This window comes from Mustela nigripes, chromosome 7, assembly GCF_022355385.1.
Source record: "Mustela nigripes isolate SB6536 chromosome 7, MUSNIG.SB6536, whole genome shotgun sequence".
Classification (NCBI taxonomy): domain Eukaryota; kingdom Metazoa; phylum Chordata; class Mammalia; order Carnivora; family Mustelidae; genus Mustela; species Mustela nigripes.
Window position 1 is genome coordinate 87,838,645 of NC_081563.1, and position 18,710 is coordinate 87,857,354.

Here is an 18,710-nt window from a genome sequence, read left to right on the forward strand (position 1 = left end):
GAGGGCTTGCTTTTTTTGAGTGTGCAGAGTGAAAAGAGTCCTCAGAAATATCTCCTTGTGCTCTGTTAGGTGAAACTATTGGCAAACTATAAGGCACTTCACATTTTTTGTAAAAGGTCATTTAATAAGCTAGATTGGACTCAGACAGTCACGGCTTCAAGGGCTGACTCCACTACTAACTGGGTGCTGGCCCAGATTAGTGGATGCAGGTCTCCTGCCCAGAGACACACTTCAAAGAGTCCCATGACCAGATCCAGTTCTCTGCTGTCACCATGTTGGAATTCTTAATAATTTATGAACAAAGGAGCCCACCTTTTCACTTTGCCTTGAGCCCTGCAAATTATGTAACCCATCCTGATTGGTGAATTGTTTAATCTCTCTGAATTACAGTTTCATTATCTTTAAATTGCAGAATAATTCTAGTACTCATCTCACAGAGATGATGTGAAGAAAAAATGAGGTAGTCAAGCCCCTAGCACATAGTAAGCGCTAAATAAAAGCTACTACTTTTGAATTTTGTCATTGTTATTTGTTATTATTAGCAGTAGTATTGTGTTTTTAAGGTTGCTCATTTATCTCTGGAGAGCAATTGGCAAAGTTGATCACTCTCTTCTCCTTGAATGTTTGTCTACTTGCCTTTCTGAACACCCCACCCCCTGACGTTCTTCCTGCATCTCTGGTCTCTCATTTTCAATCTCCTTTTCTGGTATATTCTCATTTCTTTAGCCTTTAGATATTGTAGGGCTTCAAGTTTTGTCTTTATTTCTTTGCTACTTTCTCTCATTTTTTAGATATTTATTTATTTATTTATTTATTTATTTAAGAGAGAGCATGGGGAGAGGGAAGGGGGGCAGAGGAAAAGGGAGAAGAAGAGTAAGGGAATCTCAGGCATACTCCACAGTAAGGCATACTCCACAGGAGCTCAATGCAGAGCTCAATCTCCTAACCCTGAGATAATGACCTGAGCTGAAATCAAGATTCAGGCGCTTAACCAACTGAGCCACCCAGGCATTCCATTGAGATTTTCTATCTGAACCCATCCTAGATGGTCTTATCCAGTAGGTTTTTAAATACCTCATATGCTAATGTCATCAGCCGAACTGTGCTCTCCCCACCCCGCTCACCGCCAATTCATATTTTGAAGCCCCAACTTCTGGTATCTCAGAAAGTGACCTTAGTTGGAGATAGGGTCTTTAAACAGGTAATTAAGTTAAACTGAGGTTGTGAGGGTCAACAGATCACGAAGTCTTGATCTTGGACTTACAGGGTCCATAATTGTGAAAAATGAATTTCTATTTCTAAACCACCTAGACTGTAGTACTTTGCTATGGAAGCTGTAATTAGCCAATACAGCAAACAAGTCTCAAGTATTTATGTCCAACTCAGACATCTCCCCCAAAATCTAGATGCATGTTACTGCCTACTTGACATCTCCACTTGCTGCACTTGCTGTCTGTTAGCCACCTCAGACTTAACATGTGTTCCTTCAACTTGGATCTATATCTCTTTCTTAGCTCAGTTAATCACAATCGCAGACTTTCAGTGGTTAGAACAAAAACCTTGGAGTCATCCTTGGGTTCTCATTCTCCCATGCTCTGCTTTGCATCAGTCAGCAAATCCCAAAGGATCTGACTGCATACATATCCTGAACCTGACCTCTTGGTACCACTTCTTCACTCTCACCTGGTTTATTCCATCTCTGCCCTCAGTCTAGTTTCATCATGGCAATCTTAGATAATCTGAAAAATCTAAGTCAGATCCTGTGACTCCTATTTTCAGAACTCTGCAGTGGCTTTCCATCTCATTTAGAGCAAAAGCCGAAATCCTGACTGTGGCTCAAAGTGTACCACACTTCCATTATCTTTATGACTTCAACCATCCTTGTTCAACCTACCTGATGCCATTCCTCCAAAATTCCACATATGTTTACATACAAGGTATGTATACACTGTGTTCCCCTTGATATTCTTATACCCTCCAGCACTTCCTTCTAGGTATTTACATTAAAAAATTAACTTCTGAAAGCCTTCCTGAAAGTCAAGACTAAATTTTAACCACTATCACCTAAACACTTCTTATCTACTTTCTTCAATATTTCCTTCCCAGCACTTAAACTGTTTCCCAATAGACTATTTTATTTACATATTATTCATTGTCTTTCTCCTCTAGCAAAATTCCAAGATCCTTCAGGACAATATTTTTGTTTGTTTTGTTTACTATCCTGTCCAAAATATATAGTGCAGGGTCTTGTACATAGTAGGTTATGAATAAACACTTGTTGAAATAAATATTTGTAAATGAAAAATAGAAAAGGTACCCCCTTTTTTTCCCTATACTTTAAACCACATTAGAGGTATAGTCAAATATGAGCATTAACACTATGCTTACATGGTATCATTCACAATATACCATCTCTCTTCTGGGCATGGTCAATTTATTTTTTATGAAATTCTGTTGGCTTTTAAAAGATATGCTCTATTCTTCAGAGAAAATGATATATAGCAGGAATAATTCTGACCTTAAAAATTCTGTATCTTTTGTTTATAATGCACATAGACTTAGTGTATGTCAGTATATCTGTAACTAAGTACTAACCTATCTCAAAATTCAATTTATATCAGCCAAATCACAACAGGAGAGAGTTGGCTCTGCAGCAGTATAAAATGGGTAATTTTTTCTAGTCTTAAAATACAATTTAAATTGCCTAGATTTTCTCCTTAACCTTTTCCGTAGCCAGCTCAGACTTCCTCTCATGGCATCTATATTCCAGGAAAACAAAACTGAGGACATGGCCTCTGGAGGTATCTCAGTGTGGAGGGCTCTCAACATCCCATTTCCTGTATTCTGTTGTTCCAAGCAAGTTTCAAGCAGGGCTCAGAGAAACAGACTTCATCTTGAATGGGAGGTGGTGTATAGGGATCACGGGAACTTTTGGCTATACTGCAATTTACTACAGTCCACGATCTGTCCTAAATTATTAATGTTTCTTCTGTCTGCAAAATGTTTATATCATACCAGAGACCCCATTAGTACTATCCCAATTATAGCATTCAACTTGAGTTGAGAATCTTTGCCCTGCCTCAGGTTCAGATATGGATGATGTTCATAGACCAAGCTCTCCATATGGGTAAGGAGTCAGGGAGAGGAAACCTACTGCAGGCATTCCGATTAAAACTGGGGAGGAAGAGAAGCCCAAAGCTGTATTAGCCTACAGAAATTCTAGGGGTGCCTAGGTGGCTCAGTGGGTTAAGACTCTGCCTTTGGCTCAGGTCATGATCTCGGGGTCCTGGAATCAAGTCCCACTTCGGGCTTTCTGCTCAGCAGGGAGCCTGTTTCCCCTCTCTCTCTGCCTACTTGTGATATCTATCTATCTATCTATCTATCTATCTATCTCTGTCAAATAAATAAATAAAAATCTTTAAAAAAAAGAAAGAAAGAAAGAAAAATTAATTCTGAAGTGCAGCCCAGACATGTGGCCACAGAAATCAGGAATGATCCTTGAATGTTCCCAGTCCTGTTCCCGAGAGTGATCTGTTTATCCATCCTTCCCCTATGTTCCTTGGCTGTAGCCTCTGAGATATTGTTCCTTTTTTTTTTTTTTTTATTTTTTTTTTTTTTTTTGAGAGAAAAAAAAGAGAGAGTAAGAGAGAGCAAGCACAAACAGGGGGAGTGGCAGGCAGAGGAAGAGGGAGAAGCAGACTCCCTGTTAAGCAGAGTGCCAGACATGAAGCTTGATCCCAGGACTCTGGGATCATGAACTGAGCCACCCAGGCACCCCTGAGATACTGTTCTTATTTTTAAAATACTTACAATATATGTTTGCAGTTGCAAAACTTTCTCTCAGTTTCTTGCCCATGGAAAATTGGGAGTCCAGAGATCTCTTTTCAGTTTTAAATATTTCTGGCCCTTTTTGTTCAAGCAATAAGGGCTGGCACAAATTGATCTTTTGTATATATTTTTCTAAACTTCATTTGAAACTTAATGGGTTGACTCCATGCCCAAAAGCCACATTCATAACTCTTTGCAAGACTGATACCTATTCTGGGCATGTCAGACTATTGCAGGAAGCATGCTTAAGATTCTTACAAGCCAGGGTGCCTGGGTGGTTCAGTCAGTTGAGCACTGGACTCTTGATTACGACTCAAGTCATGGTGGCAGGATTGTGAGATCAAGTCCTGCATCAGGTTCCACACAGTAGGGAGTCTGCTTGAGATTCTCTCTCTCCATCTCTGTGTGTCCTTCCTGCCCCAGACCTCTCTCTCTCTAAAATAAATAAATTTAAAAAAAAAATTCTTAAAACCCATTTTGTCAGTCTAGCAGGTCTACTTGCCACAAACTTAAACCTAGCTGGGTGGTGCTTCACAAAGTGTGGTCTTCCCACCAGCTGCATCACCTGAGAACTTGGTAGAAATGAAATTTTTAGTCCCCAACCCGAAACAATGTAATCAGAATCTCTTAGGAAAGATGAGGCACCCTGTGTTTTAACAAGCTGTATAATTCTGAGAGATACTAAAGTTTCAGAACCACTGTCGTACGTAAGGGTCTTGCACCCACACCCTTGACTTGATCCTTCTCAGTGATGGTATTTTACAAGGATCATCCTTTGCAAAGTAGGCAAATTGGGCAGTTTAATTCTCAAATCCAGCAAGTGTCAGACACACTATACTCCCTCTAAATTTTACTTGCAAGCTGAAAAGTTCCTTTTTTGGTTTGTCTCTCTCGTGCATCTAACAGACCTCATGCAGCTAGAAGAACCTAACTGGGTTTTCAAAATTCTGCCCAGAGAGTTGCTTCACCAGATCCTCATGTTTTGTTAGAGACTTTCTCTACCATCAAAGTTCTTCTATGACTAAATGTTATATGTTACCCATGTTTAGCCTTCAGTAACAATTTTCTCACAGATTTTTCAGCCTCCATAATAGTTTGCTACTTATTTTTTCTATTATGGTTAACAATTTCCTCAATGTCTCTCCAGCATTTGGCATCTACCCTGGCTACAGCTAAAGCAAGGACTGTGTGTTTTCAATGATTAGTACAGCAGCATCCTACCTTGAAGAACCAAATTCTGTATTCATTAGCTCTTGCTATGTTCCGACCACCACTAAACTTAATGTTTAAAACAATAACTTTGTAATCCCCCCTAACTCTTCGGCTGGCAACTTGGGTACAGTTGAGTGAGCACCAGTAGGTCTCTTAGGCACTTGGAGTCACTTGGCAGTCCTGCTGCTGGCCAGCTCAGAGTAGGTAGCCTCACCCACACACAGACAGTGGGCTGGGGCTATGGGCATAGGGACTTCTCTTTTCCATAGCCCTTCAAACAGGCTACAACTGGGATCTCTCACATGGCAGCCAGATCCCAAGAGGGCAAAAATGGACATTTGAAGGACTCTTAGAACTTCATAGCATCACTTCTGCTGCAGTGCCCTGGCCAAAACAAGTCGCAAGCTGAACTTAGATTCAAGGGAATAGAGAAACAGATCACCTTTTGCTGGAAGGAGAAAGAAGGTCACATTATAATGGAGTCCATGTACAAAGACTAGAGAAACATGTAGCCATGTTTTGTAGTGCACCTTTTTATGTTTGATAAAATTATTTATAATGTAATCTCAAATCAAGTTTGAGTTAATGATCTTTCATATAACCTGGAACATTGGTTAAACTACTGCAGTATATTTTAATAATTCTCTAAACTAAGAGACCTATGAATAGCTTTATTGAAGGCATTATCTCAATGAATAATGATAAGCCAGTGTGTTATGGCACCAAACACACAAGTGAGCAAAGAGATATCAGCAACGATTCTCAAAACAGCAACTCCCAACATTTCTTTGGGCTCATATACCACTTGATTGATTGAAAATTGAGAGCCAAATAAAAGAAAGATAAGAGGGAGTTTAAAGACTATCAGTTAATATCCTGAAAAATATGATTAAATCAGAAGATGTACGTAGTGAGACTAGAATTGCAAATACAAAATGAAGAGACATACAACTATGGAGTACCTGGGAATTATAGGATTATTATGTACTTTCACCTAAAATTAGAGGAGGACCAACCAGGAATTGGTAGATTCCTACTTATTGGGTAATGTGAGACACATGCTCAGGACATCATAACATGAAGCCAGCAAATAAAATTAATTATAATGAAATATGAAGGACAAAGAACACCAAAGTGGAGGAGGAGAAAAAAGGTTGCTGGCAAAGAAAACAGAATAGGAAGAAGAAAGAACCTTTGGAACAACTCCTCAGGTTTGTCCCAATTACAAGGAAGATAATTTTGTTCCACAAATTCGGTTTCCTCTCTGGGAACATTCATGTGCATGTGGGTCTAGTAGCTTTAGGAATGCAACTTGGATCCATCTATAAAGCATATTGCCATGTGAAGTATAGTCTCAGAGTCTCCTCTGAAGCCACATACTTACCATCAAATATGGACAGACAAGAAATGGCAAAAACTTAACATTTCACCATTGCACTGGCCAAAATACAGCTGGAATGATGTTTCAGATGTACTTGTTTCTTTTCTTTTCTTTTCTTTCTTTTTTTATAAAAAATGTTTCTAACAAACTAATAATGAACAACTAGAAAAAGAAATTTTAAAATCCCATTTATAATTGCTTCAAAAATAATAAAATCAATAAAAATAAACTTTTTTCCATTTTATTTTATTACATTTATTTTCAGTGATCCAAAATTCATTGTTTATGCACTACACTCAGTGCTCCATGCAATACATGCCCTCCATAATACCCACCACCAGGCTCACCCAACCCCCCCCCCCCTTCCCTCCAAAACCCTCAGTTTATTTCTTAGAGTCCACAGTCTCTCATAGTGTGTCTCCCCCTCCAATTTTCCCCAACTCACTTCTCCTCTCCATCTCACAGTGTCCTCAGTGTTATTCCTTATGCTCTACAAGTAAGTGAAACCTTGACTTATTTCACTCAGCATAATATCTTCCAGTCCCATCCATGTTGATACAAAAGTTGGGTATTCATCCATTCTGATGGAGGCATAATACTCCATTGTATATATGGACCATATCTTCTTTATCCATTCACCCATTGAAGGGCATCTTGGTTCTTTCCACAGTTTGGCAACTGCTTCAGTGTCCATTGCTGATCTGAACATTGGGGTGGCTTTTCTTTTCACTACATCTGTATCTTTGGGGTAAATACCCAGTAGTGAAATTGCAGGGTCATAGGGTAGCTCTATTTTTAATTTCTTAAGGAATCTCCACACTCTTTTCCAAAGTGGCTGTACCAACTTGAATTCCCACCAACAGTGTGAGAGGGTTCCCCTTTCTGCACATCCTCACTGTTGTTTACTGTCTTGGTAATGTTGGCCATCCTAACTGGTGTAAGTTAGATGTGGTTTTGATTTGAATTTCCCTGATGGCCAATGATGATGAACATTTTTTCATGTGTCTGTTAGCTATTTGTATGTCTTCTTTGGAGAAGTGTCTGCTCATGTCTTCTGCCCATTTTTTTGATGTGATTATCTGTTTTGTGTGTGTTGAGTTTGAGGAGTTCTTTATAGATCTTGGATATCAGCCCTTTGTCTGTAGTGTCATTGGTGAATATCTTCTCCCATTATGTTGCCTCTTTGTTTTGTTGACTCTTTCATTTGCTATGCAGAAGCCTTTGATCTTGATGAAGTCCCAAAAGTTTATTTTAGCTTTTGTTTCCTTTGCCTTTGGAGACATTTCTTGAAAGAAGTTGCTGTGGCCGATGTCAAAGAGGTTACTCCCTGTGTTCTCCTCTAGGATTTTGATAAATTCCCGCCTCACATTGAGGTCTTTTATCCATTTAGAGTTTATCTTTGTGTATGATATAAGAGAATGGTCGAGTTTTATTCTTCTACACATAGCTGTCCAATTTTCCCAGCACCATTTATTGAAGAGACTTTTTTCCACTATATACTTTTTCCTGCTTTGTCAAAGATTATTTGACCATAGAGTTGAGGGTCCATATCTGGGCTCTCTACTCTGTTCCACTGGTCTATGTGTCTGTTTTTGTGCCAGTACCATGCTGTCTTGGTGATCACTGCTTTGTAGTAGAGCTTGAATCAGGCAATGTGATGCTCCCAGTTTTGTTTTTCTTTTTCAACATTTCCTTATCAATTTGGGATCTCTTCTGCCTCCATACAAATTTTAGGAGTTTCAAAGAAATGGAACAAATAATCCTATGGAACCAGAAAAGAACCTGAATAGCCAAAGGAATGTAGAAAAAGAAAACCAAAGCTGTGGCATCACAATTCCAGACTTCAAGCTCTATTACAAAGTTATAATCATCATGACAGCATGGTACTGGCACAAAAACAGACACATAGATCAGTGGAACAGAATAGAAAACCCAGAAATGGACCCTCAACTCTCTGGTCAGCTCATCTTCAACAAAGCAGGAAAGACTATCCAGTGGAAAAAAGACTGTCTCTTCAACAAACTGTGTCGGGGAAATTGCACAACCAAATGCAGAAGAATGAAACTGGACCATTTTCTTACACCTCACACAAGATAGAGTCAAAATGGATAAAAGAAAAATGTAAGACAGGAATCCATCCAAATCCTAGAGGAGAACACAGGCAGCAACCTCTGTGACCTCAGCTGCAACAACTACTTGCAAAACATCTTCAAAGGCAAGGAAAACAAAAGCAAAAATGAACTATTAGAACTTCATCAAGAGAAAAAGCTTCCGTATAGCAAAGGTAACAGTTGACAAAACTAAAAGTCACCCTATGGAATGGGAGAAGATATTTTCAATGTCTTGTCAGATAAAGGGCTAGTTTCCAAAATCTATGAAGAACTTGTCAAATTTAATACCCAAAGAACAAATAATCTAGTTCAAGAAATGGGCAGAAGACATGAACAGACAATTCTCCAAAGAAGATATACAAATGACCAACAGATATATGAAAAAATGCTTTACATCATTTGGCATCAAGGAAATGCAAATCAAAACCACAATGAGATACCACCTCACACCAGTCAGAATAGCTAAAATTAACAAGTCAGGAAATGACAGATGTTGTTGAGGATTCAGAGAAAGGGGAACCCTCTTCTACTGTTGGGTGAAAATGCAAGTTGGTGCAGCCACTCTGGAAAACAGTATGAAGGTGCCCCAAAAAGTTGAAAATAGAGCTACCCTATGACCTAGCAATGCACTATGAAGCATTTACTCCAAAGAAACAAATGTAATGATCTGAAGAGACATCTGCACCCCACTGTTTATAGCAGCAATATTCACACTGACCCCCACATCAGGCTCCTTGCTGAGCAGGAAGCCTGTTTTCCCTCTCCCTCTCCTTCTGCTTGTGTTCCTGCTCTCGCTGTTTCTCTCTCTGTCAAATAAATTAATTAATTAAATATTTTTTTAAAAATCAGTCAATCAGAGAAAGACAATTATCATATGATTTCACTCATATGTGGAATTTAAGAAACAAAACAGAGGATCATAAGGGAAGAAATGGAAAACAAACAAACAAACAAACAATAAAAATCCAAGAGGAAGACAAGCCATAAGAGGCTCTTAATAATAGGAAACAGGGGGCGCCTGGGTGGCTCAGTGGGTTAAGCCGCTGCCTTCAGCTCAGGTCATGATCTCAGGGTCCTGGGATTGAGTCCCGCATCGGGCTCTCTGCTCAGCCGGGAGACTGCTTCCTCCTCTCTCTCTCTGCCTGCCTCTCTGCCTACTTGTGATCTATCTCTGTCAAATAAATAAATAAAATCTTTAAAAAAAATAAAAAAAAAATAATAGGAAACAGACTGAGGGTTGCTGGAGGGGACAAGGTGGGGGGATGGGGTAACTGGGTGAACGACCTTAAGGAGGGCACATGATGTAATGAGCCCTGGGTATTACATAAGACTGATGAATCACTGAACTCTACCTCTGAAACTAATAATACACCATATGTTAACTAATGGAATTTTTTCATTTTATTTTATTTTATTTCTTTCCAGTGTTGCAGAATTCATTCTTTATGCACCACACCCAGTGCTCCATGCAATAAGTGCCCTCCATAATAACCACCACCAGGCTCACCGAACTCCCCACTCTCCTCCCCTCCAAAACCCTCAGTTTGTTTCTGGAATTTTTAAAAATTAGTTAAAATAATCCAATCACCTAGTGTTTTCTAAATTCACAAAATATATTAATCTTAGGCATAGCAATCTAAGATTTGATAATGAGACATCAGAATTTCCTGAAATGCTCACAAATTTCTAAAATCATATTACACTGAATTTTTCATCAAACTTCATTTACGTCTTTCAAAATAATGATTGATAACTATAATAAAGTGAATATGTTTTCTGAAATTAATTGTTTTAGAGGTTTCTATTAAGATAGACAAATTATTATTATATAGAGAGACATATTATACATTTCAATGTATAAAAATCTCTATTTAATTTGGACATTTAATATTACAAAGCATTACAAGAAAATAATACTCACAGAAAATAAAAGCCAATAAAAAACATTTAGGGGTACCTGGGTGGCTCAGTCAGTTAAGCTCTTGATCTGTCTCAAGTCATGATCTCAGGGTCATGAGATCCAGCCCAACCTCAGGTTCTGTATTCGGCAGGGAGTCTGCTTGAGAGTCTCTCTGCCCCTATCCCTGTCTGTGGGCTTGAGCACACACAGTCTCACTCTCTCTCTAAAATAAATAAATAAATCTTATTAAAAAAAAACACTTAAAACTGAAGTTATTCTTAAAATGAAATCTTAAAACAAAAATCTAATCATTCTGATAGTTTTGGACTTGTTTCATCACAAATATTCCAAAATAAAACAAAATGCTTCTCTTGTTTTATTCATTTCTTTTTAAAGATGGTAATATTTTTTTCTCTTTGCTTTGATTTTAGTTTTGCCATTAGAATTGATATTGTTCTGACTAACTCAGATTTTGGATCAGCTGCTGATTTTACATCACAGTATCACTTATCAGTCCCATCTGTTCTTTGCAAACACCTATGCTGAATATTCTAACATGAAAACACCAGCAAACCTGAATGTCATCTGAATACTGATACATCTGGGTCCTCTAGCAAAGTCAGCAGCACTACACAGAATCAGAAGTTGAAATTGTCAGTTTCAGGACTTGCTTTCAATACTTATTTCTTAGAATATTACCGTGTTGATTGTTAACTTTTAATTCCCACAGGAGAGTTATGCTACATTTTTTTCATTTTTCTCAATTCTTGGCTTTTTTTTTTCAGAACTTGGAATTCTGAAGGACATAAATTTCCTGAGAAATAGTAAGAAGAAATTTTCCCTTAGAAACACTACATTCACTTTGCCATATGCTGTTCTATAAAAATCTTGAAATCTTGACTTTGTGCTTTGAAACAATTATGGGGGGGTGTTTTTTCTCTGTAATGAATATTCATATGAGGCTATTCTAGAACAAAGTAAAGACCTATATTCTTTTGGATAAGATCAAGTATTTATTATCTGGTATTTTATTTTCTCTTCAGGCTACACCTTACTTTGTAGTAAGATGTAGAGATGAAGTCAATTTTTTGCCTTAATCTCAAATCGCTCAGATGTCTGCAAAGGTTCAGCCCAATATTTTAGTTCACATTTTATTGGTGCTTATTTACAAAAATAGGTATTTGTCAGTTGGCGAACCTGCTTTCAGTGCCGCAAATGGGTTAATGAAATGACTGAATAATAACAAATCCCCCTCATTAACAGTTAAACAAAATATTCTCAAACATTCTACTTGAGTGAATAAAATGTAAGCATGATTTTGGTACCTATCTAAAGAGAGGCTCTAGTAACTTTTTTTTCTGGATTTAAAAAAAGTCCTGTGCTATTTCTTCCCTTTCTTCTTTTGTTGTGTTCTTTCATTCCCTTCTGTGAATACCTTACCAAAATATCTTTTGGAATACTTAGGGTCTGTGTCATGGGAGATTTTCCTGAATCCAATCAATGTGGTTGTTCTTCATTCTTTTACCTTATAAAATGTGACATTTTGAGTTACACAGATACTACTTTCCCAGCACTTCATTCTGACAACCCTCCCATTTTTAGATCCCAGGAAGTTTAGATGCTTCTCCTGACTCCAGTTGCCAAGAAGGAGCCAAAGGCCAACAGCAGTGTCTCCTGTATGATATGTTCTTGGAGAGAGCACAAGGAGAGACCCCTCTGGATAAAAAATGAAGGTCAATTTTTTTTTCCTCTCTGCCCCATGATCCTCTGCCTTGTCTCTCAAATTCCACATATCAGTGAGATCATATGATAATTGTCTTTCTCTGACTGACTCATTTCGCTTAGCATGAAAAAAATGAAATGGGATGAAACCAGAGAGAGAGAGAGAGACAAACCTCAGGAAACAAACTGAGGGTTGCTGGAGAGAGGTGGGTAAGAGGGATGGGGTGTCTGGGTGATGGACTTTGGGAAAGGTATGTGCTATGATGAGTGCTGTGAAGCATGTAAGACTGATGATTCACAGATCTGTACCCCTGAAACAAATAATACATTATATGTTAATTTAAATTTTTTTTTAAAAATTTAAAAAAGATAAATAAAGAACATAAGGGTTACAATTTAAAAAATAAAGTACCTTATTTATTTGTCATAATGTTGGAAATGGTGGTACATGGGAGTGGGATGTCCTTACAGCTCCATAATAGATGCAGAAGTGCTGGCACTTTACAAGGAGTACAGATTCTACACTTTCAGGGCCTCAATAACTGCACAACCCCAAAACACAAAGTTACCCCATTCCCACTGGCCAGGTGTCTCTATTTATTTGGCAGCTGTCTATATCAGGAAGCCAGCAAGTCAGGTTCCCTCTGCATATAGAGCTCAGAATGCAGTCTTGTCATTACAGCACCTGCAACTAGCCACAGATCTCCCACCTCCAACTTCAGGAAGAGCCAAGCTCTGCCGCCCACACTTGTCCAGTCTGACAGCTAACATTCCATCCCATCATGCCTTCTGTAGGGCAGCCTCTGAAAGGGTCACTAAGTTGCTACGTAAGTTTTGTTATCCTCCTGGTTATAGGCTTCCATTTTACCCTAGAATGTTATCCTTGGATTATTCTCAGCTTCAGACTCAGAAGTCCTGTCACCCAGCTGGGCTTCCAGTCATCATCTGGACCAGAAGGAGATTTCAAATCGCAGGGGCAACTTGGTGACAATTCCACAGGCTCCATAACCCTCTATGGCCAACCCCTCTGCTCCATGTCTCCCCTCAACACAAAAGACCCAATTATCATTCTCAGCAAACAAGGCAACTTCCAACTAAAGATCCCAATTTATGGACTGTGGTAGAACATGAATGCTATGAACATAATGTATACAACAAATACTGATTGAGCAAAATATAGCCATTCTGAGATCCCTAATAACAAACATATGCAAACAGGATTCAGAGCTGAAGCTTCGCTAAAAGAATCACAAGATGCATTTTATGAAATAGTATAGAACAGTAAGTGCTTGTACATGTAGAGAAGATATGGGATTTTAAAACCCCAATTCTTTTTTTGAGAGTGATAGGAGTTTATTAAGAAAAGCCTTAAATATGTTTTCACAACATATTTTCTTCTTCAAACCATTCCCAAAGGTCACAAGTTCAATATAAGCACTGCCATATTCTGGAGGTTGGAAAGGTAATAGCCACTGTATTCCTGTCACTCTACATTCTTCTGTAACTGTATTTAAATTTTGACTTACACCTGAATTATGTGTGCCCTCCATGTCCTCAGGAATCAAGGCTGCTCTCAGGTCACCAAGGAGTCTCCACAACCTGAGGCCATGGCTGTGCTGTCTCTTTTCCCACTTCTTACTAGAAAACCTAAGTTACTGAGAAATCAATGGGTATATTCCCCAATTACTACTGGGAAGGAATACAACAATATTTTCAAAGAACACCTGTTTTACATTTGATGATCTGTCTCTGTGGCAGAACTTAAATAATAGCAACAACACCAAAAGCCCAGACGTGTCCTATGGGCTAATAAATGCACAAGCAGTTAGGAGAAAGTAGCACCAGGTGTACCACTTGTAAACCAGCTTCTTTTATTTCTTCTTTCTTGATGAAATGAAATGAATCTCATAACAAAAACTTTTTTTCTCCTACTCCTCCTCCTTTTTCTTCTTCTTCGTTTTTGGTTTTGGTTTTGGTTTAGTTAGTGCCTAAATGACCAGAATTCTATTTTTCCCCCTCAGTGGGGGAGCGCTGGGGGTGGTAATAAGGACTGGAGTGTTAAATTTTAAATAAAAGGTTGCTTGGGAATAACCATGATATTGCCCCTCACTTGCAAAAAAAAAAATTGTTTGCCTAAATTAGTAAATGGGATGACTATTTTTAAATGCATCATTAAAAGCCAATATGCAAATAATCTCAGCAATTATAATGGCACCTGCGCCTCAGCCAATTAAAGAAAATAGACAGACATTTTTCGCTTTATTATGCATCAACACAATAAACAACATTCAGTATCACTCATATAACCCCCCCACACACACACACAAATAGAAGGTTAGTTGTCACAGAACATTCATGCCTCTTCCCTTCTCATCAGTAATTTCATCCCTTTGTTTCTGACAATCACACATGACTCAGAGTAAGAGGGGTCTGCAAACAGCATGTTGTGTTGATGGATAACCCTGGAGTACAGAGAGGTTACTTGTTGCAGAGCTGGAACTAAAACAAGGTTCTTTTTTGAAAAGCTAATGCTAACTTTGCTTCAAACCTTTCAGTGGTTTCCTGATAATCTGATAAAAGTCCAAGTCCATGGTCAACCTCTCCAACTTCATTTCACTCAACACTCTCCTGAATTCTCTGTGCTCTGGTCATATAGAATATTCATTTTCTATGCCTCAGATATGCTGTCATTCCAAAAGGCCTTTCATGTGTTGCTTTCTTGGCCCAAAATACTTTCCATATGTCTTTGAGCAAATAATATTTACTAATTTATAGGTTTCTAGCTAAATGTCACTCCTTAATAGAGGTTTTCCTGAGTTCTAGGAGTGAGTTGCAATCTCCAGTTCTAAGTTCTTTAGCTACCCTGATCTTCCATTTTGCGAAGGCCCATCGTATTTGTAACTCTTGGTCCAGTGTGTGTCCCTCCTGCTAGTCCATAAGCAACTGGCAGGCAAGGATGACTTCTGCCTTAAAATTACACCTTTCCACTTTGTGGGAAATTCCTGGCACATACTACACTTCAATTAAAAAATTAATAATTTGTTAATTGATTAATCAATGAATCTTGCTTCTACTGATTATTTCCAAATTTTGTGAGATTGATTTCCCAATATAAAATACATTTTACAAATATATGACTTTATAAATGTTTACCATTATAACTAAAGATGATTTGACATATTTTTTTCAGTAATTACAGTTACTGCAATTTCCACGTAGCACCTAGTGGAAGAAACCAGGGATTTGAAGGAGAAACAATAATGCAAGGTCCCACTTTGTCAATTTAAGAGTTCCTCCTTTACATTATTCCACTGATGATAGAGATAAAGGTAAATTTTTGATGATATCTTATTGTACTATCTCTCCTCATTTCCAGATCAAATCCTGCATATTGGCAAAGTTTGCCTAGGTATATTTTTAAATTTCTATTTAGAAAAAGTTTTCAAGTGTCCTACATCCATTACTGCTCATAGTATTTTGCTTTTCAAATCATGAGCCTGCATTATTTCTAACAATTAATCTAACTGCTTTTCACTATTCTGCTTCAGTAGTTAAGCTCAGGAGAAGACAAATTCTGACCTTGTACACCTAAGCCTACCTTATCATATCCTAGTTCAAAAATATTAACCATGACTGCTAACTTATGAGCATTTTTGGATACATAACTGACATGTAAAATGTGTCCAGGAAAAAATTTCAGATAATATATATTCTCATTTATACCTCTGGCCTTTCAAAAAGTAAATATTTGTGATCAAATGATCTGATGCTTTGCTAAATTTTTACTTTTTATCTCTATACCAGCTGGAAAAATGCATTCTCAAGTACCTTTAATTTTCAAAAAACCTTAGAGTGGTTTACATTATCCTAAAAGTTTGACTGATTTGTTTCAGGTCACTTGGACTGAAGCATGCAGGACAACACACAGTGGGAATGAAAATGACAAGGGGGGGTGACTTGGAAATTTAACATGAAACCCTCATCACTGTTACCATCAGCATTATTTTTAGCTTCACCATCAGGAATATCCAAAACTGAAAGTGATTGCTGCCAGCCCTACACTAGAGATTGTCCACATAACTCATGCTTAACATTGTCATAAATGCCTAAAACTCCATATGGTCTAGTGACATTTTAAAATTTTCAAAAGCTACACAATATCCCACATATTAACTGAGGTGTTTTATATTTTTATTATTTATATTTTCACTATATTAATGAAATTATATTAACATAGTATATAACATACATTACATGTCATACATATTAATATTACTATATATTAATATGTATTATTTAATATATATTAATAAATATATATTCAATTGTTTTTATGAGATTGTGCCTAATTTTTCTGGGCACTGAGCTCAATTTGGCTTAAATTGCATTTATTCATATGTATCATGTCCCAGACTGTTTTGAAATTAGAACTATCATATGTAGCATAATTAAAACTGAACAGAGAGAATGGAAAATAGTTCCATCCACACCAGGAATGATATGGCATGAGGTAAAAATCAAGTTGAATCACACTGAGAGTCAGCTAAAAGCCTGCCCTTACTTTCATGTCACACCAGGTAGCCAAATTTCAAGCTGTATTGCTCAGTTCATTAGGTTCTCAAAGAACTAACTTCTTTTTAAAATCAGATTTGGATTCTAGCTCAGCCAATCAGGAAAAGCCCAGTGGGCCTAATTCTCATTACAGCCCCCTTACCTACCACTCCTGAGCAGGAAATCTCATCAATTTCAAAGATGTCCCTAGGAACCTGTGCAAAGAGGGTCACATGACACTGGGTTCACATGAACTCTTCTAGGAAATATTGGAAAGTTCTAATGATATAAAGCAAGCAAAGTTTTCAAGAGATTAAAATCTCTTTGATTAAAAGTGTCAGAAGTGGGTACCTGAGTGGCTCAGCCATTAAGCATCTGGCTTTTGATTTCCATTCAGGTCATGATCTCAGGGCCATGAGTTTGAGCTCCATGTCTGGTCTGCTTAAGATTCTCTCTCCCTCTCCTTTTGCCCTTCCCTCCTGCTCCCCCCTCCACCATGTATGCTTGCTCTCTTTCTTCCTAACGAAAAAATTAAAAAGAGTAAGAAGAAAAAAAAAATACCAGCAGACATCAGGAAATTGCCCTCTAGGACTGCCAAGTTATTTTACCAAGGTTAGCAGATGGGTAATATTTTGAATTGGTTCATTTGTATCTTCCCCCTGTTAGTTAACCTCCTACAATTATACCAGACAGGCACAGAATTCATGCTAATTGGTAATTAATGTATTGGTATACAATGTTCTTGTTGACTCCGTATTGACTAATTTTAATACAATTGTCAGACTTTCTCTGTCTCAGTCAGGTTTCTGTCCTGTATCTGAGTAAATGTCACATAGAGGGAAGGACAATTGTTCCATATTAGGGCCTAAGCAGAAGAAATCTTCCTCGGTCTCTGGGAAAAAATTACTGGAAGTCAATTTTTGACATGGTAGTTCTAGAGATCTCCCTTGTTTGTTTTGTCATTTGTGACACAGAAGGATAAGTAGAGAGAAACTTTTGTTCAAAAGTGACACTACACATTTTTTCTGCCTGAAATGTTTGAAAATTTCATCTTTCTCTTACTGCTTTGAGAATGAAGGCCTGGATTCAAAGAGAGGGAAAATTTGTTTATAATCACATTTTTGCCTTTATAATCACCTTTGCTTTCTCAATAAAGAAATATTTGGGGGGATATTACAGAGAAATAATGAAACACCACAATTTTAATTATTTACTTAATGAGAATAAACAAGCACCTCGATATCTATACAAATGGAAGCAGAAAAATAGCTCTAATAAAATAAATCATTTCCCCGGGGGGAGGAGTCAAGATGGCGGAGAAGTAGCAGGCCGAGACTACTTCAGCTAGCTGGAGATCAGCTAGATAGCTTATCTAAAGATTGCAAACACCTGAAAATCCATCGGCAGATCGAAAAGAAGAAGAACAGCAATTCTGGAAACAGAAAAACAACCACTTTCTGAAAGGTAGGACCGGCGGAGAAGTGAATCCAAAGCGACCGGGAAGATAGACCCCGGGGGGAGGGGCCGGCTCCCGGGAAGCGGCAGAGCAACCACGCACAAAATCAGGACTTTTAAAAGTCTGTTCCACTGAGGGACATTGCTCCAGAGGCTACCCGGGGCGAAGCCCACGTGGGGTCAGCGTGGCCTCAGGTCCCGCAGGCTCACAGAAGGATCGGGGGTGTCTTAGGGTTGCAGAGGTTGCGGGTATTGGAACGGGAAAACCGGCTATAGAGACAGAGCAGACAGTAAGCTCACAGCTCGGTGTTACCTTGAACCTGTCGCAGGCTCGGTGAGCTCAGAGCGCGCCGGAGGTCAGGCAGACGGGAGTTACTGGGCGCTGTTCTCTGAGGGCACACTGAGGAGTGGAGCCCTGAGCTCTCAGCTCCTCCAGGCCGGAGACCAGGAGGCCGTCATTTGTATTCCCGTCCTCCGGAACTCTACGGAAAGCGCTCAGGGAACGAAAGCTCCTGAAAGCCAACCCGAGCGCATTACTCACCCCGGCCCC